The 25705-nt window shown below is 39.2% G+C and overlaps 1 long non-coding RNA gene across 1 annotated transcript; it reads left to right on the top strand.

Moving 5' to 3' along the window:
* Positions 1–1747: 1747 nt before the first annotated feature.
* LOC131479597 (uncharacterized) lies at positions 1748–20885 on the top strand. The gene is made up of 4 exons (XR_009245001.1): positions 1748–1812; positions 2387–2506; positions 20572–20619; positions 20770–20885. It is a non-coding gene; the product is annotated as an uncharacterized LOC131479597 (long non-coding RNA).
* Positions 20886–25705: the final 4820 nt, after the last annotated feature.

Below are 25705 nucleotides of genomic sequence, written 5' to 3'. Positions count from 1 at the left end.
CCCTCCAGTCTCCATATCCCACCCGTCACCCCAGATTCCTACCACTAGTCACTCTTGGATTAAGATGTTAAAGAACTTTGTTATATGGCATATGTGTCATTTGAGTAAGTCACTGTGAGAAGTGGCTTGTTTATTTTTACTTATTATTTGAAAGGCAGAGGAAGGGAAGAAGAGAGAGAGAGAGAGAGAGATCAAGACAGTTATCTGCCACCCACTGGCTCATTTCCCCATATGTCTACATCAGGTGGAGCTGAAGCCAGGGCCCAGACCTTCATCTGGGTCTCCAACATTGGTGGCAAGGACTCAAGTACTTGAGCCATCATTTGCTGTCTCCCAAAATGCACATTAACAAGAAGCTGGATTAAAAATAGAGTACTTGGGAGTTGAACCAGGGATTCTGATCTGTGATGCAAACATCTTAAGTGGCATGTTAGTTGGGGGCATCATGATGTCCACTTGTGAGCTACCAGTTTTAATCAATGCCCAATGCATAATAAATGTTCATTTATCACCGAGACCATTCTCCAAGATTGAAGTCTGGACACAGGGGCACAGAAGAAACAACAACACGGAACAGAATATGGAAACTATAGGAAGGCACTACCCAAAAGCCTGAACCTTGAAAGCACCCTGCAGAAGTACGATGGTGTGTGAGCCCTTGGGTGCTGGGAGAGGAGGAGAGGCACTGGGAGGGAAAACTGTGGGGGGAACAGCCTTTGCCGTTGTGAATTACGAGGAGTAAAGATACATGTCAAAGACCTGCGAAGAACCAGGCTGTTTTCTGCTTAGAAAAATCTATGATTTCATAGATGTTTATTTTTGACATCAGTTTCATCTGTGGATGAAACATAAAGCTTTCCTTGGGAGCAGGGGTAAGGCTCAGCAATGGCCCAGAGCCCAGACCACTGGGCAGAGGCCCTTCCTGTTGGGAGAAAGCGCCACATTCCCCTGTTATTTGCGACAGCCTCAGGACCCACAGGCTGCCTGCAATGTGCAGACTGCATAATTCAGCACAATGTTTGCCAATAATTTTTGGCATTGGCTTTTTGACTGGTTTTCATTTAGCAACAATTTTTTTTCTTTTTTCTTTTTTTTTTCAGGATAGTGCATGTTTTAATGAAAAAAAAATTAGATGAACTTTAGTCAACTTGGCCAGAGAGAGGGTAGGTGACAGTGATCCAGAAGAGTATTAGAGGGTGTACTGTCCCCACTAAAATTCCAAAGCAGTTATTGGCCCTTCACTCTCATGTGCTTTGAGAGAGAAGAACGTTCTGTCCTTTGGAAATGGCAGTTGGTCCTACTCACAAGTCATGAGGTCACACCAGTGTTAGTGAATTTAGAGGCAATATTTCTGTTGATTACAAAGAGAACAGCATACTTCTTTAATGAATAAAGGCCAAAAATCGGAGTTTAATCCCCATTCCTCTGCCACACAATTTCCACCACAATCTCTCATGGGGTACATAACTACTGGGCAAAACTGACCACATAATTGAGTACTCAAGCTGTCAATTGACACAGTGTATTTCATTACACTCCTTGAAGAAACTGTAAACTTAATCCCACAAAGGGTATTGCCTTCACCTTCTATACCACCAAATTTCTAGCATAAAATTCTTGAAAAAGTGGTCTTCCAGCCACATGTACTCATTGTTTACTCATTGTCTTATCACAAGATTTCCCACGATCAACAGAATTTTCTGACGCTGAAAATGTGGCTGCTTGGCAATTACAATGGGCCTTCCTGCCTCAGCGCATGACCTTGACACAAGTGGGCCCATAGATGTGGTCCTAGTCTGTAGCCAGCAGAAGGTGTCCCATCACTATTCCTCATTTGTTTGTTAAGACTTCAATTAGGATGCAGTTTATCAGCTTCTCAATTTTATTCTCCAGATCAGACAGATGGACAGACTGGGTTCCAGTTTGACTAATACATGTGGTATCACCATTATGTACAACACAGCTCAGACACATTACAGGTATCTGCTTGAAATGGACTTTGGGACACATGGGGTTTTATTGCTGCCTACATGCAATCAGTTTGATTACAACTTAGACTTATTTGGTCCATTTACTCAGCAGTTTTAATTTAAATACAAAGCAGAAAATTGAAAATGTCTTACAACTCAGTGTTTAGGATTTTTACTGCTCTCAACTGTTTTGAAAAGGAGAAGTTTTTATCACATGTGATAAAGACTGTGCAATTATCAACCCCTTTCTTAGCAGATAGCATTGCAATGAACCGGCAGATAACCTTTAAAAATTATTTCAATGACTGTATGGCTAACATTGAAGATGAGTAAGATAATTGGATGAAATTTAATTTAGAATGAAAAAAAACTTCACTTTTGTGGCCATTATTACTGCCAACCACCAAGTATCTTAGGCTTTCTCTTCCAACACATCGAGAACTTAACCAGCAAGATTGGAGCAGAATAACTGTACCTCTGAGCAAGATTTCCAAGAGCTGGAGTACAAATAAACTCTCTCTCCTTCCCCCTTCTCTGTGAGTAAAAACAAGGCTTCAGGTAGAGGTTATGCCATTATTTTTTCCTGAAATGATAATGATGTGCAAATCCTAACCACTGATATATTCTGAGAAACGGAAATAAGCCTTTTTTGTTTGAAGTTACTGGGATTCTGTAAGTGTTAATGCAGCATGATCTACCCTATCCTGACTCATAAAGAGATTTAAAAATTATATTCTTCAGGTGTCGGAGGGAGAGCACGTAGGAGGAAGAGGGGCGCTTCTGAGTGTTGGTTTCTGTTAGACTCTTAAGGCAATAAACTTCCAAATAAAAACACCTGGTAGTCTGTGCACCCTCTGGCTCGGCAGCCAACTCAGAGGGCCACTGAAGCCAAGCTGGCTGTGACAATGACAGAGGGAGCGGCATGATTTAGCAACTCTTATTGTTTCCTGGTGTCATTGTTTTGGTCTGCTATCAATTATCTACATATGTGGGAGAAAAGAAAGGACAAGATGCTGGATTGTACTAAATGTTGGGTCCCACTAGTCATTTTTTGTGCCATTATCATCAGTGGCATAGAAAAACAATGTAAAGGTGTTTTAACTGATGGAAAATGGTTCGTGTTGATTTTAAAAGTTCATGCAGCATCCAAAAGCATATAAAATAATCCCCCAGAATATATAACCCAGAGATAGTGTTGCTTAAATATCACTGAGCATCTCTGTAGGCATCTCTCTACACATGTATACAAATGTGTCACCACAATAGCCACAAATGTGAAGCTGTCATTTCAGTAACATCTATCATATTGAATCAAATATTCATAGATCAGAAAAGCAGGAGGCAGTTATGAACTTGGTCATCCTCCTGAAGTTTACTCTCTGGGTCCAGAGATGTGTTTTCAGTAAGAACTTTCAGAAGTTACACTATGGGAAATCCAGGGTGCTAGAAAGCTGCAATGGCTTTATGTACTGGGAATAATTATGGAAATTCTGGAATAAGTGACTTCATAAAACTGGATTAAGTTTATAGTGCATGAAAAAAAAAATAATAATTCTGGACCTGGTGTGGTAGCCTACTGGCTAAAGTCCTTGCCTCGCATGCGCCAGAATTCCATATGGGTGCCGGTTTGTATCCTGGCCACTCCACTTCTCTTCCAGCTCCCTGCTTTTTAACCTGGGAGCAGAGGATGGCTCAAAGCCTTGGAACCTTGTACCCATGTTGGAGACCAGGAAGAAACTCCTGCCTCCTGGCTTTGAACTGGCTCAACTCCGGCCATTGTGGCAGCTTGGGGAGTGAACCAGTACATGGAAGACCTTTCTCTCTCTTATCTCTGTAAATCTGACTTTCCAATAAAAAACAAATAAATAAATCTTTAAATAATAATAATAGTTATAATTCATCATAACTTTCAGTGGATACATAATATTTCATTATGTGAAATTATGTATAAATTAGGCTGACTTAGCAATCCTCATTAGTAAATATTCAGTTTGTCTTCATGTGATCTCTCATATATAATGCTGTTTAGAAATACTTTCGTATGCATTTTGTAGGGCCGTGTGGCCTAATGAATAAGGTGTCTGATTCTGGATCAGAAGATTGAGGGTTCGAGAACTACTTTTGTATACATTTCTTTTTATTTACATTTCATTAAGATAAAAATAAAGAAATAAGATTACTAGATAGGAAGTATATTTATTATCATATATTTATTATCTAAAATCACAAGTATACATTTTATCTCCATGTAATGCTTATATTGGTAACTATATATATACACATATCTATCAGATAGAGCTATTGCTATATGATCTACAGACACATATTGAATTGTATGCCTAATATAAACATTTAGAAGTTATGCATTCAAAAATAAAAATGATAGTTTCTCAAGTCCAAAAAAATTTAAAACATCGTATGCCATTTAAATCATTTTGTAAAGTTGTAAACTTTATAGACAGGAAAACTCACCTTATGTTCATATCCTTGATGTCTGTGAAGTAAAACACTGGATGTAATCAATGGGAAAATGTCCCAAATGACCTAGTGAGACATGTGTAAGCCAAAGGTGAGAGGTAAGCTCCTGAAACCTCATGAGCTTTTGATATTGATGAAGTTTTCAAGGGTGCAATCATGCACATAGTGTATATATTCTTGCATTGCACCCTCTACCAATAAGAAAGATATTGTTTCAGATTTGAAGGACAGACTGGAGCAGTGTACTGTACTTATTGGCAAGCACGGGAACCAGTGCAGGGACGGGCCTTGTTGGGGTTATTCTGGTTGCTCCAACTAGGTTTCAGCTCCCACTGGTTTGCGTGAAGGCTGAGTGTGTAGTGTGTAGTGGGCAGCATTGAGATGGACTCCAACATTCATTGATTTGCATAGAAGATAGGGCTTGGAGACAGAACTGATCCAGCAATTGCAACTACCAGTGTGTGCAACTGACTGTGCCAGACCCTGTATTGGCAAGCACACACAAGATTCAGATCTGGGATCACTTCAGATGAAGTTTTTGCAGGGATCCCCTCAACTGAATTGCTGGACTCAACCCAATCATAGAGAGAACTGCAGGTTCCATAGACTGACCATGGAGTGCGTGTTCCAGAGCAGGGCCTCCTCAGTGGCTTACACAAAGCAGTGGATGCCATATCCAGATGTATTTGGGGAATGTGGCAGTACTTTGGAGACTGCAGAGGATACCTGGCACAGTAACAGAAAACAGAACAGAACAAATTAGTCTACCACAACCAAGTGTTGGCAGTAAATATCTGAGCAAATGGAGACTTTAAGGTGGACTATGTCAACCAATGGATTCTGGAAGGATTTTATTGTGCTTGGAGTGGCAATGATCGGCAGTAATTAAGAACTGTTGAACCATCAAAACCTCTTGAGCAGGACCCTTGAAGCTCGTTCCACATCGGGGACTCCGGAATGGCATTGGGTGGCTGTCCTCCATCCCAGGGTACAGAGGCGTTTGAGAAGCTAGGTGTAGCTTCTTCCCTTGTCTCCCTCCCTTCCTCTGGAGGCAGAAAGGAAAAAAAAAGAGAATGTAGAAACAATGGTCTTACCCACTTTCCTGTAGCACTTGACCCTTTGCACCCTAATCATCTATGTAAAAATCATCAAAAATAAAACTTTGAAAAAGAAGAAAAAACATTCTCTTGGGAATAATGTTTTGACTCACTTACCAGGTGACACATAGGAATGTTATTTTAAGCAGGTCCCAGAAAGAGGGAAGGATCCATAGCAGGCTCTCTGCATATGACCCCAAAGCTGACAATGCTCAAGATGGTTAGAATACTACATAGATATCTCGGGTAGAGCTTTCAATAGATAGAGCTTTACAATAGATAATCATCCACCATTTGATAAACAGCTTTGGAGACACTAACAGCCTCACTAAGGGACAGCAGGCAACGATGCAACTAGGGTATTTTTCCATGATCTATCTTTAAGGAATGTGACTAAGAGGAAAGCAGTAATCCATTGTACAATGCAAATGGTACGTTCGGGATGAGATGTGAGAGCATCCAGTTCCATTAACAAACAGCGCATATCCCCAAGACTCTTTCACCTTGGGAGTGGACAGGCAATTGGAGAAGGAAGGAAGATCTCGAGCTTGCCTAACAATTAAGTTGGCATAATCGCAAAAATGAACTTCTGCAGTTGCCTTCAGAGGAGTCTCAAAAACAGTGATGAAGGAAAATTTCCTAGACAGCAAAACTGAACCACTTAGGTGGTTCAATCTGAAGGAGAGTATTCACGAGCTTTATGAGCGTGACAAGGGACTTTTTCCAGAAAGAAAAAGCCTCGGAATTTCAGGGGAAGAGGTATGTGGTTGGCCTTATGGCAATAGACACAAGAAGGGGAGCTAAGAAGCAGTTGGCCCTGTGAGTCCTGCAGGTTTAGAGAGAAACCAGGTAGAGGAGCAGATATTTACTCTCATCAATCTCCCTCATCCAGGGCTTTGGGCTCTGACCTTCATGTTCTAGCTGAGTCAGGACTGATTCAAGACAGGACGGCCAAGTCTCTTCTCAAAGCAATACTGGATGAAAGATGTAAGTGTATCAGGGTTTGGACCCCGCTTCCTGTGGCTTCTGCCCTCAGTTTCTCAGGAAATTCTAACAGCTTTTAAGTACGCTCGTAATTTTCCTTTTCCTTTTGTCTTCTGTGATTTCAAAAGAGTTGTTTTGGGGACAAAAAAACTGAGACTTCCCTAGCTCTGTGTCTTCTCAAATCACTGCATTCAACTTCTTCAATAACAGGATTGGGGTGAAAGAGAATGCATCGCAAAAAAAAAGTTAAACCAGATGTGCAATGTGAAGGAAGACAATGTGAGGAGAAAGATGCTGGAAAAGGGAAACATATAATCTCAGGGCTTTTCATATATTTTTGTGGTTCAAATTCAAGTCATTGTCTGACTTCTTTGGAACAAATTAAGCCCAGTTTCCCAAATTCAGGCTCCACGGTAGTATGACAAGTAATTACAAATCATTTCTTCCAGAACCACTGGGACCTTATTCCTGAACTCCTAGACTAGATACAAAAATGTATAAACAGGTAGATATGGGGATGGAATAAGAAGCCATCTGAATTTCAAGGTCTGAGATTTCCCAGAAGGTATGGAATGCAGGCTTGTTATTATTCCTATGATGTGAAGCTAGTATTTTCAGATATTTTCGATAAGTAGAACTGTGGCTATTGTCATAAAATTAGATATTTCCAGATTTTTCCTTAGTTTTTTTAAATTCTTACCTGTACATAGTTCTGGGAGGCACACACCAGGGAAGTGTTTTTCTTTCACTGTCAGGGTGTAGGATTTTATTGTTATCATTACTGTTTTTGTCACATTCCTCCTAGTTATGGTCCATTAGCATTCCACCAGAAAAAATATATAAATTCTGAAATGCAAGATAATTCAATGGGGCTAGATATCCTAGAAGCCCCAGTCCCCATCTCAGCTCACACTAGAGGCCTCTCCCATCTGGCCAGACCTAGCAGCTGAAATTCGCGCCCCCTGGGGCTTCTCACTTCTGTCCATTACAGCATCCTGCTGAGAGCACTCACACAGACTCAGGCTGGCAGTGCGACTAACTGCATGGGCTCTGGTCCATACTGCTAAAGCCCATGACATTCCAGGAGATAGCAATGAATCAGTGCACGTCACCACTGGAGCATCTCTGCTCTGCCCAGAGTTCTTCATCCCATACAGTCTCCAAATATTTTGCAAGCTGATACATTGTCCAAGCTGTGTGCAAGCTTCTCACTTCATCCACCCCTGGAATCCGTGCACAGCACCTCGGTGGTGGAATGCAGCAGCTGTTCCGCAGCCGCATCACAATCCCATGGACCTCGGTTTGTGACAGGAAGCCAAGAGGAATACCATATCCAATTGAAAGGACAGGGAAGAATTTTAGGAGGTAGAATTCACTGAGTCAAACTTGGATGCAAGCCAGGACACCTGGTTAGCACCCTTCCTTTCCTCAGAAATCTGGGTTCTCTGTGACCACCAACATCCTGAAACTAAGTTTCAATGGACTCAAGTATCAAGCAATGCCTTCTTAAGGCTGATTCTAAACTCCAAGCAATATGAAGGAATAACAGGAAAAGTATTGCAGAAAATGAGAGGATCTCATCATATACCTGCTAATCTTAGCTAATATCCCCTTAGAAGAAACAGAAACATCACGGAGACAATGGTTGATGTGTGAAAGATGACCAGGTGTTTTGTGTTACTTTCTTCATGGCATCAGGAGATCTTCAAAGCTAAGGCTGCTTCAGTATTTAGGAGGAAGTGTTTGAGTCAGACCCAGAAAAATGTGTACTCTCCATGATTCCAGTTTTCTGATTGTTTAAGTGACATGTAAGTAATTCACTGAAAGCAACAAGGTAGGCATTATGAATGAATTCAATTAGACAAAAACAAAAACACTCTACTGGTACTACTGTTGCAATGACTAAAACAATAGCTACAATAAATATTTGACTAAATATGTATGAGGCTCTTTACCAAGTACTTCCCATAAGTTCTTGTCTTTCTAATAACTGCAAATGAAATTCTATCATTAGTTCCATCTTCCTTTCAAAGAAGACTGAAATATAAGCAGGTAGCACAGAAAAGATCACAGAGAGAGTTAATGTTGGCAGCACGTGTGACCTCAGATACTGCAACCACTTGGCATGTTCTCCCATTCCTTCCATTAGCCTCTTCTTACCACCCTATGCTAATAATAAAAAAGGGGGAGGTTGCCAATTGACATCCCAAGGGTCTTACTACCTCATGGTGCTACACAGGTATCATATGGATGCAAAAATTACGGTTAATTTTAATTAGGAAAGATATGCTTATTTTTTCCTTCTGTCATTATCAGTTGAACATCTGTAAAGTAAGTGAAGTTGTACTAGAGTTGATGGTCAATAAATTAGACATAGTTCTGTGTCTGTTGGCACTAACAAGTTAGTGGGCATCTATACTATCCCACACAAGTTTTAGCGACTTCCAACCAAGGTACTTTTGAAGGAAATTTATTATATTTCACAAAAAGCAATTTCTGAAATGAAACTTTATGGTAATCCAGTGGCTAAAGTCCTTGCCTTGCATGCGTTGAGATCCCATATGGGCGCCTGGTCATATCCCAACTGTTCCACTTCCCTTCCCGCTCCCTGCTGTGGCCTGGGAAAGCAGTTGAGGATGGCTCAAAACCTTGGGACCCTGCAAACGCGTGAGAGACCCGGAAGAGGTTCCAGGCTCCTGGCTTTAGATTGGCTCAGCTCTGGCTGTTGTGGCCACTTGAGGAGCGAACCAGTAGACAGAATATCTTTCTCTCCGTATCTCCTTCTCTCTGTGTATCTGCATTTACAATAAACATCAATTTTATAATTAATTAATTTTTAAAAAAACTGTGTTTTCAATTGTCTGAGCAGTTTTCCTCTTAGGAACCATGAATACTTTATATCTCAACCACAGCTTTTTACAATATTTCTGTGGTAATGCTTTAAAGAGCATTTTGATAGGAAAAGTATAATGAGAATATGTTTGGAGAGTATTTATTGACTAAGATAAAAGTATAATTTGTATACAACACAGCTATCTGGTTTATGGAATTTCTCTTCTCTTTTATAGTGGGCAATTTTGTGTTTCAATTTGGCTAGGCCACAGCACCCAAATTTGGGGCAAATATTTTTCTAGATGTCTCTGTGAAAGTATTTTTGATGGAATTAAAATTTAAGGCACACAAACTTTGAGCAAACCAAATTCTCCTTCCTGATGTGGGTGGGCCTCATTCAATTAACTGAATGCCTTCTTGGAAAACTAGACTGAGCTCTCCTGAGAAAAGAGGAATTTTTCTAGCAGACTGTTTCTGGATTCTAACTGTAAAAGCAGCTCCTCCTTGGCTCTCCAGCCTGGTTTCGTGCCCTGCCTTTGCACTTGCCAGGCTCCGTAATCGCAGCAGCCACAGCTTTACAATCAGTGTCTGTCCTCCCCTCTTCTCCGTCTCTCCCACCTCTCCCCAGTTTCTCTTCCTCCCCTCCTCTCTCTTCTTCCTCCTCCTCTTTCTTCTGGCTATTTTTTCTCTCTCAACAGTAGAAAATTTTCATTGCTGATTGTGCACAGTTATGTAAATACTAACTACTACTCAGTTAGCTTAGAGAATTGGTAAAAGCACAACCAATTTAAAGCTTATTATCTTTTTATAATCATATTTATATAAAGAGAACATATTTTAATGTCTTCAAAAATACAGTTAATAATAATATATTTCTCACCTTCTCTCTCTCATCCCTCCTGTTCCCTCCTTGTTTTCTTTTTATTTATTTATTTATTTATTTATTTATTTATTTATTTATTTATTTTTCATTGAATGCATGTACCATGCATATAGTCCAGCATTTTATTGTCCAGATAAATTCAACAGTTTCTTGGGGAGACCATCTCTGGTCTGAAAGCAGAGCTGGCAGAGTATCATCCCATCCAATGAAAAGCCCCAACATAACATCAACAATAATTTACAACATTATGGAGTTAATTGTCATGGCATTGAGTAACCAATATGTTAGAAAATGCAAGTTCTTAACCACATCCTGTGACTACTTCATTGACATTTCAATTTTAGTTTATACACAACCAGCTGCTATACACCCCAAAATGGCCATAGGGTACTATTCAGCTGTCTCGTGTCTATTTTCATTTTTGTATTTAGCAGTTTATAGTATTGAAGCATAATTTTTACTGAACTTGGCGAGTTTTAGGATAGTCCAAACTGGCTTATAACTCTAACAAGGCATATATCAACAGTTGAGGTGCAGAACAGTTTTAGGAGGGATGTGCAGAGAAATCTTCAATACCTTAGTGAGGAGTAACTAATCTTTGTGTCCTACCTAGTAAGGTATATGTGAGTCTGAGATGACCGTTTCCTATCTGGTTCTAAGCTTTGCTTATTGGTCTCTGTCTATCTAATCTAATTTTTTTCAGCTATTATGAACAGAATTGATATTACAGGTTCTCTCTCCGCCACAGCATTGGTTGTGTATACAAAGGCTATTGACTTTTAAGTGTTGAGTGTACATTATACCACTTTGTCGAACTCTATTACGGGTTCTGATAATGTCTTAGTGGAGTCTTCTGATTCCCTGAAGAATCATGTTATCTGCAGAGATCATTTGACTCCCTCCTTTCCTATTTGTGTCCCTTTGATTTGTTTTACTTGTCTAATGGTTCTGGCCAAAACTTTCCAGGCCTTCATTGAACGGCAATGGTGAGAGTGGGCCTGCTTGTCTGGTTCTGGATCTGTGTGGAAACGTTTCCAGCTGTTCACAATTCAGTCTGATACTAGGTGTGGGTTTGGCATATATGGCCTTGATTGCGCTGAAGAATGTTCCTTCTTTACTCAATTTTCCTAAGGCTTTTTTTTAATCGTAAAAGAATGCTTATCAAATCTTTCTCTTCATCTACTGAGAAAATCATATGGTTTTTACACTTCATTTTGTTAGTTATTTAATAAAGATTTTTTCTATGCTAAATCATCCCTGCATACAGGAATATTATCCTACTTGTTCTAGGTAAATAATCTTCTTGATGTATTGCTGGATTCAAATTACTAGTATCTTGCTGAGAATATTTGCATCTACGTTTATCTGGGATATTGATCTATAGTTTTATTGTTCTGTTTTCTTCTGGTTTTGGAATTAAAGCAATGTTAGCTTCATAGAGGGAGTTGGAGAAGATTCCCTCCTTTTTGATTATTTTTTAATACTTTAAGAATAACTATGATTAGTTCTTCACTGAAAGTTTGGAAGAATTTAGCAGTGAAACCATATATATGATCCTGGACTTCTGTGTTGGAAGGGTCTTTATTGCTGATTTCATCTTAGTTATTGGTCTATTTTCATGTTTCTTTATGACTCAGTTTTAGTAGAAATCCAGCTAAGTCTTTGAGATTTTCCAATTTGTTACATATAGATAATCACAGTACTTGCTGATGATTTTTTTCTGTGACAGTCATTACAATATATCTCTTTTATCATCCCTGAACACTATTGATTGTGCCTTTTCCCACTTTTTTGGTTACTTGAGACAATGATTTTAAATTTTCTTTTTTTTTCAAAAAAGAGAAAGAAAACCCTCTTAATTTCATTAATCTTTTACACAGGGTTTTTATTTTAATTTTGCTTATTCCTTCTCCATCTATTATTTTTTCCTACTAATTTGGGATTTTTTTTTTGCTGTTCTTTGTCCTTTAGATGCATTTTTATCACATACTTGACATCTTTATAATTTCTTGACATGGGCATTTATTGTTACAAACCTCCTGGTAACACTGTTTTTGTGTAACGCTGCTTTTGCTGTAGCCTGTAAGTATTGATATGTTGTGTTGTCATTTTCATTCATTTCTACAACTTTTTATTTCCCTTTTGATATTTTCTATGAGTCTTTATTCATTAAGTAGTATGTGGCTCATTTTAAGGTATATAGCAGCCGGTCCTGTATATAAACTAAAATTGAAATGTCAATGAGCTAATCATAGGTTGTGGTTAGGACTTGCTTTTTTTTTTTTTTAACATACTGGTTACTCAAAATCATGTCAATTCCATAATGTTGCAAACTGCTGTTGATGTTATATTGGGACTCTTAATTGACTGTGATGATATTCTACCAGCTCTAACTTCAGACCAGAAATGGTCTCCCCAGGAAACTGTTCAACCCATCTGGACAATAAGTAGCTGGACTCTATGCTTGGTATATGTTTGCAAGGAAAGAATCTTGATTGAATTTGAACTGTAATACTGCATCAAGGTGGAGGAATCCACCAGGGGGGAGGGGAGGGGTAGGTGGAGGGGTGGGGGGATTCCCAGAGCCTATGAAACTGTCACATAATGCGAAATAATTAATAAAAAAAAGTAGTATGTGCCTCAAGTTCCATATTGTATATTTTCTTAAATTTCTTAATTTGTTGATTTTTAGCTTCATTTCATTGATAGCAGAAATGATCCAGGGTGCAGTTTTAATAGTTTTGAAGTTGTTGAAACTTGTTTCATGGTCTATCATGACTAATTCTTACATTTATGTTTGGTTGAGTTGCCCTTAGTGTGCCTACTGATTATCTCAGCTTTTTTAGCTTCTGAACTAGAACTGTTCATCTAAATGTGGACGATTCTATCTCATGCACTACTGCTTTTCAAAGTCCATATCCTCTCACTGAGAGCAAATCAGATTGTCTTGAATGTTGCTTTTTAAATTTTTTTTAACTGTAAAGGCAGATTTATAGAGAGGAGATACGGAGAAAGATCTTCCATCCACTGGTTCACTCTCCAGCTGGCCACTACAGCTGAAACTGAGCTGATCTGCAGCCAAGAACTTCTTCCAGGTCTCCAAAGGCTTTGAGCCATCCTCTACTGCTTTCCCAAGCTACAAGCAGAGAATTGAAAGAGAAGAGAAGCGGGGACATGAACCAACACCCATATGGCATACCGGTCCATGCAAAGTGAGGATTTAGTCAGTGTGCCGTCATGCCAGACCCTGAATATTGCATCTTAAAGTACTATGATTTTTGCATGCATCTCTAGTTAAATATTTATAAGAAAATATTTAGACAGCATATACATTGACTTGTAGTGCAAGAATATAACTCAAGCTCATGGTAAGCTAAGGAGGAGTCAAATAAACTTCTCATCCATTCTATGTAGCACAAGTTTGAACAAAGAGAGTTCTTGAGAGCCATTCCATGTACATAATTTTCATATACTTGTGTTCACCGCATGTCCAATAAAATATTGCAAAAGAACTTATTTCTTCTTTATAGATTTATTGATTTTATTTGAAAATCAAAATTGCAGAGAGAGAGGAGAGGAAATGACCTTCCATCCATATTAATTCACTCCCTAAATGGCCACAGTTCCTAGAGCTGAAGCCAGAACCCAGGAACTTCTTCTGGTTCACCCACATAAGGGCATAAGTCCAATTTCTTGGGTCATCCTCTGCTGGCAGGATTACCCATTAGCAGGGAGCTGGATCATAATTGGAGTGGCTTAAACATGAATTATTAGCACCTATGTGGAATACCCACTACATCACAGTATTTATCTTTCTGCAAGCTTTGTTGACATGTTCCAGGCACTATGTAAGACTCTTGGCATGCAAAAATAACAGCAAGTTAGGGAACTGAGAAATATATTAGTGTTTGGAGATGCAGATAGATATACAAATACCTATATTGCAATGGAAACTTAAATACTTAAGTGGTGCTAACTGCTTCTTTCTTTATACATATTCTGAACATGAATTTTTAGCATTTCCACTGTCTCTAGTCTCTACCTAAAGTTAGTCCAAGGTGGAACAAGGAGGAACAAAATAAGCTTTCAAATCCAGCTATCCTTGATAGGAATCATTCATCAGCTCTATTAGGCAAAGTAAAGGTAGTTCCATTTCCAAAATTCTTTGCACAAAGGGTGCATTTTTGTAGAAAATTTTAGTTCCTGACTCATTTGAAGTGAGTATCTCTTGTGTATCCCGAATTCCATTCCTTTGGAGTCAAATTGCTGTAGTACTTGATTATGCTGTGCCTCCATCCCAGCACTTAACCACCTGGCTACATAGACCTTTAATCATGGATCAGGTATAGGGGCAAGGTGTAAACTTCTTTAATATTTAGTTTCAAAGGCAAAATATCCCTTTTGTAACTAAAACTTGCATGAGTTCATTATAAAATTGCTTCAATAAGTTACTGTTTGTAAGTCAATAATGTTTCACTCTGTTTCACATGACTTATCCAGGAGTCACATGATGTTGTTAAGATTATTCACAACCTAAAGCAAACTGATTACACAAAGAAATGACACAGATATTATGGGTTGTAACTACACAAGATTTGGTAACTTCGTTGGTACAAAATTGTTGAAACCCAGTCCTGTGTCTATGGGACAAATCCAACTCCTCTTTTAAAAAGGAAAATCAGGATTTCAGAAGCCCCAAAAATATACACATTCTTACTTCAGACAATTTTGGCAAAATGATATGAAATAGAAAAGTGGAACTGATTTTAAAATCTAATTACTATAACAAAGAAATTATATGTTCTATGGGAAACATCACACCAAAAATAATTTTGATTCATCATTCAAGGACTTAGGACACCCTAGCATGTGATGGTCTTTATCCCATGGCCAGATGTGTCTTGAAAATTTATAAGTCAAGAAAAAAAAATTGAAAAGATGCATGGGAGAAAACTTCAATCTTGAACACAAACTGTAAATTGAAGCGTCATTCACAATACACAGAAAAATTTGACTGGAGAATATGGTCAATCATCCTGTCAGTCCACATTGTCTGACAAACCAAAAAGGATGTTCATGGGTCACACAATGATTTCCACAGGACACCATACTGAACTGCTCAGTCAGGCAAATCCTGGTATTGCAATGCTATTCAGTGTAAATCGTTTGTTGGACATTTAGAGAGACCACCTAAAGATCTGTTCAATGTGCTTATAAGGAATATGCATGGAGGAAATAGAAAAATAACAAGAGGAAAACAAACAATTCAATATTGCTGGAGAAGTGTTAGAACAAAGTTCTGGAGCAGTGCTCAAGGAACACAGGAGAAAGGAACCATAAACTATAGAAACCCACAGAGGAACTTCAAAGGTGACACTTTGTGAAAATGTCGGGTTTCCAGGCAGGATAAAGAGTATGAAAAGGCCTGGTATAAATTCCCAGCTGTCTGTAGCACAGAAATGGTGGCAAGGATAGCAGGAGAGAGATGGTATGTTAAACTATAAGGGAAATTTCACATTTAATATTCTTAAAAAGGTTTATTTGTGTATTTATTTGAAAAGGAGAGAGAGAGAGAGAGAGATTCTTCCATTCTCTGACTCTTTGCTAGCAAAAATCTCACAGTTACCCAAAAACCAGAAACCATCTAAGTTACAGTTAAATCCTCACAGAAACCATCTGAGGTAGATACTTAATTTTATAAGCCAGAACCACTGAGGCTTAGAAGATTCAAGTAATTTAATTTGAGTGACTTGACTACCATCACAGCAGTTGGTCAATAACCTATAAAGTGGATTGGATAAGATCTCAGATCTGAACTTGTGGTACACAAGATTCTTGCTGAAGGCCAAGTAGTTTGCAACAGATTTGCTCAACATCACTAGCCATCAGAAAATGTAAACCAAAACCACAGTGAGAATCAATTCAACCCTATCAGAATGGCTAAAAATCTAAAACATAGAGAATAGCAAATGTTGCTGAGAATGCAGAGAAAGTTGGTGGGAAGATAAGTTAGTAAGTTGGTGGGAAGGTAAGTTGGTGGGAAGGTAAGTTGGTGGGAAGGTAAGTTGGTGGGAAGGTAAGTTAGTAAGTTTTCACTGTGGGAAAACAGTGTAGAGAACTCTTTCAGAACTAAAGATAGACTTGCCATCAATCCCCCTATTGGGTATACTCCCAAGAGGTCAAACACACAAGTCAAACAGATACCTCCGCCACCATGTCTATAGCAGCACTGCTCACAACAGCCAAAGTTTAGAATCAAGCCATTTGCCCATTATCTGATGAATGGATAAAGAAAATGTGGCATATATGCACAAAGAAGTATAAAAACGAAATTCTACTATTTGTAACAAAGTGGACTCTGCTGGAGTACATCATGTTCAATGAAAATTTGGACTTACACAAATATCACATGTACTTCCTTATATGTGGAAACTTTTCAAAAATAAAAAAAAGAAGAAAATGCATGAATATTGTTACATGCATCATTTTATAAGACTATATTTTACAACTTTGTCAAAAATGATAAAGAATGGTGTACTAGTGTAGTTTTAATGACTTTTGATTACTTTAAAATTCACTAAAAGCATGAAATGGTTACTTTTATATTCAATTATTGTTTAGCGTTGTTGTCTAGATTCCCACTAAACTAAAATCTTCTTTAACTTTTTCTTGTAAAACTTCTAATTCCCGAAGTAGAGAGAGAGAAACAGATTAAGATTAGAGATACAGAGGTGAGAGTCACTGTTATATAAATGAAGAGTTAAAGCTGTAGAATACCAGGTGGAAAACAGATTTTAAAAAAAATATAAAACTTTGGCAGTGAATACTACTGTATAAATAAGACAGATGAATTAACCCATTTTCTGTAATGTAAAGGATATAGGCAAGATGAACACCAAAATGATGCTTCCTCAATTACCATGCCATGTTTTTATGATATAATCCCCCAATTTCCCCTGTGGCATCACTCACATATCACCACTTAATAAATTAGAATATGAGGTACTTGGCTGCACTACCTCTATGATTTTCAACCAGTCAATCAACCAGCAACTATTTACTGAGCTTGCAGTAGGTGACTAGTCATATTTTACATCATATTTGGGATTAAACAGAAACCCGAGATACTCTCTCTTCCTCCTAAGTGCCTCACTCAGGCAGATTTGCTCAGCACTGTCTAGTTCTGCCCTAGGACATCACTTGAAGCACTCCACATGTTACCAGGCTCAGCAGATATTCATGGCTTTTTAATGAAAGGACAGTATTGAAATTTTTACACAGCCAACTTGTTCGCTTAGAATATAGGACACTTAAATATATCTAAGATGTTTTCATAAATAGTTGTCTTAAAGAACTTTTCTGAAGAAAAATTAGCTCCTACATTACTCAACCATGTTAAGTAAATTTTAAGGTAGTCACAGATCATTGAAACTACAGTAGTGTAACATTCTTAACCATTGTTTTGACAACGGTATAAAACATAGTATTACAAAAGTACACATGTAACAATACAGATACACAGACATTCTCCTTTTCTTTTTGCTTGATTTTAAAATGTTAGCTCCCACAGTTTGGAGAGACCATGTAATATTTATCTTTCTAAGTTTGGCTTATTTCATTCAGCATGATGTTCTTCAGTGTAGTCCATTTTGTGGCAAATAGTAGAATTTCATTTTTTGGGTGAAGATAATGGTACAGATGTTGGGGACACAACAAGGGGCAAATGCTAATGCTTGTCCTGTTGTGATCCCCTGAGAACAATTCAGAGTAATGGTAATGAGACAGGGTGGAAAGTGTTACAGATGGGCTCTTTAAGAGTTACTGGCAGAGATGTTCACTGAGGGGCAGGTATCAGGAGGCATCTACCAAAGTTAGCTGAAGGAGGAAGGAAGAACATTTTGGAGTGAGAAAAGCATTCTTCACCATGTGGAGGTGTCAGAATTCATGTGACGCTAGGGGCTACGTGTAAGTCAAAACAGTTGGAACGATAGACCTGTGTCACAGAGAGGTCAGAGCTGCAAAACCTTTCTAATAATAGGAAGGGACAGAAGACAGGAAACAAAAGAAACAAAATCATTTCAACGGTCTATGGAGAACATATTTGCTGCTGGCTGTAAGGATGCAAGTACGGGAATGGAATGTGAGCCTGAAAGGGCTTTTAGGAGGCAGTTACAGAACCCTAGGTGAGAAATGGGGAGGGTAATGCCTTTCTCAAGTCAGCCAAAACCCTGTGCACAATGACCTTTGCTTTGGATGTGTAAACAGGAGGAATTTATTTTCCCTATCTTTCTTTATTAATGATTATTATTTAATGTAGGTTATAACCCTCCCTGGAACAGCTCACTAAGACCCCCGGAAAGAGGTGGCCATTAAAATTAAGCTGAGTGAGATGGAAAATGGAGCTGTAAAATCTATATCAGCCACCTGGAAACAGAAGACGCTAGGCCTTTGATTCCTGGCAGGCTTCATGGGAAGGAGCCGTGAACTTCATGAAAGAAGGGACTATGAACTAGATGCCATTAGTTTGTACATTCCTCTCCTGTCTCTTTTCACTTTGAGATTTGAACGTCAAAGTTACAGGTGTCAGGAGAGTATGAAAAAAAGGGTCAACGTTTGTCTTTCCTCATTCTGGAACTGCTCTGTAGTCAATGAAAGCCATGATTGGTAATCATCAAAGCCAAGAGTATTGAAGTGCAATGTTTCAAAAGATAAAATCGTGAAGCTCAGGAAGATAGCAATTGCAAAAATGTACAAGATTGTACTTGATTCTTTAATTAGTGAGAGAAGTAGAAAAATCTCAAAACTGGTCCTTAGTTTATCTGAGGAGCTGAGCAAATTCAGTCTGCTTGACAGGTTGAGGGGTTAGCTATAAATCTTACTAATGGGACTGCAAGACAGGGATTAACTGCATCCTTACTAGATAAAATATTTCATGGTAACTTTTGCTCCTAAAAAGTTGTAAAATAGACAGAAAATCAGTGGAAAGTCACACCCCACACTTCCCTGAAAGGACATCCCATAAATTAAAGACATGTTTCCAATTGTTGGAACATTTCTCTGACAATAGAGTGGAACTTTTCTAGCAAGCAGGAAACTACTAAACTTAACAAAGTTCTTACTTGGCACAGAAAAATATCAGGACATGCTGATAAAAAGGAAAAAAAAGTGATTAAACTTGTGAACTGACTAGTCAAAAAGAAGAAATAAAAATGAAAAGTAGACATATTGACAAATGCACTCTCATAAGGACTTGAAGAAATGCTAGGTAAAACAATAAGGTGTCACTTTCCCCTAACAAAGAAATAAAAATATGTGTAGGTGATGATATCCAGTGCTAGGAAGACCTAGAACAAGGCGTGGCACAGTCATAATCAGCCTGTGAGAATATAAACTAAGAACATTTCTGTGGCATTCATATGCCATTCCTGAAGGTTCCTGTCCACTGTGTAATGTACCATACATGCCAACCCAAACATCAAAACATGGTGGCCACCTTGAAGCCCAGATTCCTTCTTCTTCACCCCAGACCTGATTTTATACTGGGACATCCATTGTGTGATACCTAAATCTCGTAAAGCAGAGTCTTTCCCAGATTCCATATGCTGCTTCCAAAAATTGTGGTGAAATAACCCTTCCAATCACAGCACTCTGGGGAGTCAGTAATGAAAAAGAACATAGGACCACAGAATGGGAAGAGTGTTCCATGCCTTGGACCTGGGAGGCTAGTGATGTTGCCTTGAAGGATGCCCTTTTGCCCTACGCAGCCTCTTCCCAAACTCTCACTTTTTCCTCACCCTTCTTCCCTACCATCAGCTATTCTCTTTCATTCTCTGTCTCTGACTCTCTAGGTCTGTCTCTCAAATACCTCACAACCGCACACACATCACAGTCCCTCCGGTAAACTTATCCGCCTAATGCTTCCTGATTTGTTACTCATTTCTAGAGTATTTGAATTTCAAAAGAAAATTTTACTTGACCATATTGAACCCAAATATACACTGACAGAATTCCAGGCCTTCTTTGGGTGGGGGAGGAAAAAAAAAAAAAAACCAGACTGGCAGAAGAAATGAACAATGTTGGAGGCCACGGTAGTTATAAACCTTCAAGAATATAAAAACAAATTCTGACTTCTTTGTTCAGTACTGTATTCCTGGGATATTGTGACCAGGTGGTTTTATTATGTTTTTAACTATTGGAAATAGAACATGGATGCTCTAGGAAGAATTCTGCTTTATGAGATCACAGACTAACATAATGGTTGTCCGACCTAGGTTTGATCCGGGAGTTCTCCGGGAGTTCTTCCTGACATTTCTCTACACTCTTGCAGGCATGCACAGTACTGCACACCGTGGACTGCAGCTTTGGGAAAGGACAAGTACGTGTTGGGTCTAGATGGTTACTGTGGGTTTATATTAACTTATATTCAGTTAAGCAATGCAATATGATATTTGGTCTTTGAGAGGCATTTCCTAACCATATTCTGAAACAGCTGGGGTTTTTTTGTTTGTTTTGTTTTGTTTTTTAGAAAAGAACAGTTCTTTCAGCATAGCAACTTACGCAGGAGTTACTGTTTTTCTAAGATCACATTGAGTGCTGAGGATACCTATCCGAACAAGAGGTGATCCATCTTTGACCTTAGAAAGCCAGGAAATCTGAACGTAGTAGTGAATTTAAGATAATAATAATAATAATAGAAATAAAATATTCAGCATTGATTAAGCACTTATTGGGTTATCATCATTCTAAGTGATAATCATACATTAGCTCCTTTCTAGCTTGAACCAACGACCAGCAACAGAGTGAAGCATGCACCCCTACTATTCATTTTATAAAAGAGGATACTCAAGCACACAGAGACCTTAAGTCACCTGCTTAAGGTCACTCAGACTGCAAATGGGAACATATTCTATCATTCATACCAAAGAGCTATCTATAGTTTCGTGTGTATTCATACATACATTTGACACACTATATTATTGTATTTGATCTACCAAAACAAGCATTCTAGAATTTGCTTTATGTTCTAAACTCAGTGATCTCATGGGTCTAGCAACATATGTAGGAGGCATTTGGCTGAAGACTAAAAAAGAAGAGGTATATTAGAAGCCTGTAGACTCACTGACACTGCCAGGTACACACACTTCGCTGCAAATCTGGCACCTCATCTCCAATATTGTCCACACCCTAAAGAAACCAATACATGTCCCGGAGAGCACAGTGCAAGCCAGACAGAGCGGGGATGAGCCTTGAGGTTGCAAAGGCTTGAGTGATTACGTAGTGAAGGTATGTGCCACTGAAAAAGCTAAAGTAACAGAAACAGGTGGAGGGAAACATTCTACTTCTATGTGGTGCAAGAAACCCTACTGAGACAATGCTGTGCTAATGGTGACAGGGAGACTCATAATTCAGACAGAAGCATTTCTGCTCCATTCTGTCTTTTTCTCATTCAAAAACTTGGTGCAAATATGTTACCATTGATGTGCTTAGTTGTATCTGCTTCTTGCCAGCAGCCAGTTAGGGTGAATACTTCTGGCTGGAGGGTCAGTGCCCAGGGACACCTAGGAAAACTCACACCTGGCATCACAGCTGAGTTGTACCTGTCTCTCCAGAGCCCCAGGAATACAAACAGACTTACCACCTCTCCAGAGCCCCAGGGATACAAATGAAAGCAGACTTACCACCAGGCTCTGCAGAAAGACCATCTGAAAAGTGTGAGCCAGCAGCTGGCAAGGCTCCTGTGAACATTCCAGGAGACTCCCCAGCAGGGAACCGCAGCTCTCTGACAAGTCAGTTGTCTGCCAGACTGTCTGGAAGTGGGAAGAACCAGATCCTGTTTATTCTTTCAGTCTACAAAGCAGGAAGCTCTGGTCCATTGGCAGATAGACTTTGGAAAGAAAGGACTGGTTGGGTGGTGGAAGCTTCCTCAGTTCTGTTTCTAGAATTGAGACTCTCATTTAGCAACACACACACACACAATCACATTACTTGATTTTTCACTAACTATAAAATTCAGAACCCTGGAAGAATAATCCATACATGGTGTTCCTGAAACTTTTTTTTGTTGCAGAGAAAAAAAAAACAAGTGGAAACAATTTGATCAGAGACAGTTTGCTGCAATTGCTTCAAGAAAACAGCTTGGCCTGGTACACTGGCTCAACCAGCTAATTCTCCACCTTCAAGCACCGGCTTCCAATAAGATGTTGGTGGCGGTCCTGGCTGCTACACTTCCTATCCAGTTCTCTGCTTGTAGCCTAGAAAAGCAGCGGAGGAGGCCCAGATCCTTGGGATCCTGCACCGACGTGGGAGACCTGGATGAGGCCCCTGGCTCCTGGCTTCAGATCAGATCAGCTTTGACCATTGCAGTCATTTGGGGAGTGAAGCAAATGGAAGATCTTTGTTGCTGTCTCTCTCTCTTTCTTTCTCGCTCTCTCTTTGTAAATCTGCCTTTGCAATAAAAATAAATAAATCTTCAAATAAAAAGAAAAGAAACGCAGTTAGACAACTATATTCGTTTGTGAATATTTTAGTAATCCTGAAAGGTTGTCTTTAACAGTGAAGGATGAGTGAAAGGAAGAGACACAGCTAGAGGGTGATTTTACAAATGTGCTTTCATTTTAATCACGGTAAAACCACTTGCATCAAAGTTTAATTTCTGTGATACTGTTCCTATGTTAGCCTTTTTTCACTAAGTCGTAAAGAAAGTAAGAAATAATTAGGATACAGCAGAGAGATTATTGCTGGATACAGGGAGAAAATCCTGGCTACTGGAATGGGGAAAAATGTGTAGGTTCTTTACAAATTATTAAGAAAAGAGATCATCATCTATGGTGAAAGATTTATACATTTTGTTTAAGCCAGATATTCTCTCCACATGTGCCCCAAGCTTTTATTTTGCAACTCTGTCTCCCATTGCCTGTTTGCTCTGCTTCTTTTCCTGTGGCAAAATGTGTTAGCTTCTGATCTTTTGTTCACATGTCCCCATCAATATTATTACTCTACATAATTGAATAAATTCACATTTCATGATCTAACCAAGTATCCCTCGTCCCACTGTTAATGTTTTATTTTCATCTATCTGAAAGACAGAACTATGGAGAGAGGGCAAGACAGAAGGAACAAAAGAAGGGAGAGGAGAGAGAGAGAGAGAGAATACCTTCCACACATTGGTTCACATTGCAAATGGCCCCAACAGCCAGACTGGGCAGAAACCGGGAACTGCTTTCAGCTCTGCCATGTGGATGGCAGGGGCACAAGCACTAGGTCATCCTCTGCCACCTTTCAGGATATGTTAGCACGACACTGGGTCAGAAGCACATGAGAACCTGCTACACCACAACATGGATCCCTCCATAAAGTTTCTTTGCGCTGCATTTCCTGTAAACCCACTAGGGGGAAGAAAAAAAGACTCAATCACTAGCTTGTTCTCTGCTTACTAGTCAATGGATTCACAATGATGCAAAACAAATGATTCATTGTGTTCTATTTTCTTCTTTTTTTGCATTCACAAATTAATTAAACAGAGATTTGAATTACACAGATAATATCGAATCCTAAAAAATTTTTTAAAAAAATATCAAATCCTAAAGTATTCTACGTATTTAAAAAATACAGATGATGATGATAAAAGCTTTTAGAAAGTTTTATCAAATTATTGCAACATTATATCTCTTATCTAATGACATCAATACTTAGTAATATTTTTAAAATAAAAATGCTTACAGTAAACATCCTAATTAAAGGAGTTATCAGAGAAAAAAAAGTGTTCTGATAAGCCAGATATAGTGATTAAAGGAAACTACTTCACATATTGTATGAATTTGTGGTTTTCAAAACATTACAATGTAATACACCATTGTTTGCAAATATATGTTGACTTACTTGAAAGCAGACTTACAGAGAGAAGGGGAGACAGACCTCTCCTTGCCAACAGCAATGAAACTCCAATTAAACACCTCCTTTCCTGAGTTTTCCTCTTCGGAGCTGTAAAACAGGATGATTAGGCTAGGTTATCCTTGAATCCGCTTTAGCTCTAATAGTCTGTATTAATGTTATCATATTGTGATAAAAGCAATCATTCAATAGGTGTGGTAATAGATTGCCACATTATCTAAACTTTGTGGTAATGCCAAAGGCAATAATGCACACAACTTCTTTTTTTTTTTTTTAAGGTTTAATAAGGAGTCTTTATTAACCAAGCTTGGTGATAATAGAACACACTAGAAATAGCAAATCACAGTCCATATGGCAATCCAACCAATCATAATCCAACCAAACATGACCTCAAGAAGTAACAAATGGTCATTACCCTTAAGTTCATCTGTTAAGCTGAAGACCTAAGTCCCAGCTTCCCCAACAATATAAGCCATCCTAAGAGACATGCAACAACTAACCTGGACACACTTACAAAGCTGCAGATATTCACCTTTCCCTGGCTTCTCTGTCCACATTCCATCACTGCTAGGCCTCACCTTTCCTGGAACGCCTGACAGTACACAGACCAGAAACAGCATTGCTATACGCATAGTCCCATCTAAGCAGTACACAGGGACCATGCTCAGGGGATTACCTACCCTATGTCAGCCGAGAGTCGAGATGCCAGAGCAATGGAAGCACCTGACCAGAAAGAGAGTGACAGCCCCTGCTTCATGGACTCTTTAAAGGGGCTTATGAGGGGAGTGATTACACAACAATGCGATACTGTCCCCTCTCAGATGATAGGTGACTCACAGGTGGGCAGGAACAAATACCTAGGTGGTGGGGGGAGTGGCTGAGGATGGAATTAATATTCCATTGCTGTTAGGACCCACCTTCAGGACAGAGGGTAGTGGACACAGCCACATTTCATTTGCCCATTGTTAATGAGTGCTGGTTATCACTGGTTGCACCCCATAACATTCCCCACTTCTCGGGGCCCAGCGGCGTGGCCTAGCGGCTAAAAGTCCTAGCAGCTAAAAGTCCTCGCCTTGAAAGCCCCAGGATCCCATATGGGCGCCGGTTCTAATCCCGGCAGCTCCACTTCCCATCCAGCTCCCTGCTTGTGGCCTGGGAAAGCAGTCAAGGACGGCCCAAAGCTTTGGGACCCTGCACCCGTGTGGGAGACCCGGAGGAGGTTCCTGGTCCTGGCATCGGATCGGCGCGTACCGGCCCGTTGCGGCTCGCTTGGGAAGTGAAACATCGGATGGAAGATCTTCCTCTCTGTCTCTCCTCCTCTCTGTATATCCGGCTTTCCAATAAAAATAATAAAATCTTTAAAAAAAAAAACAAAAAAACAAAAACATTCCCCACTTCTCTTCTAACACCTGAGTCAAACCATTGACTCAGTCACAATTTCTTAAAAAATAAATCACTAATGATAATAGTAAGGATACCCTCTATGAATTTGAAGGCCAGGATGTTTCCAAAATCAAAGAAAATGTCTACCTAACATCCAGATTTCCAGTCAGAAACTAAAGAAAACCAAA

This window comes from Ochotona princeps, chromosome 2 (assembly GCF_030435755.1).
Source record: "Ochotona princeps isolate mOchPri1 chromosome 2, mOchPri1.hap1, whole genome shotgun sequence".
NCBI lineage: Eukaryota > Metazoa > Chordata > Mammalia > Lagomorpha > Ochotonidae > Ochotona > Ochotona princeps.
The sequence above is the reverse complement of the archived record's forward strand: the minus strand, read 5'-3'. Positions and strand labels throughout refer to the sequence as shown.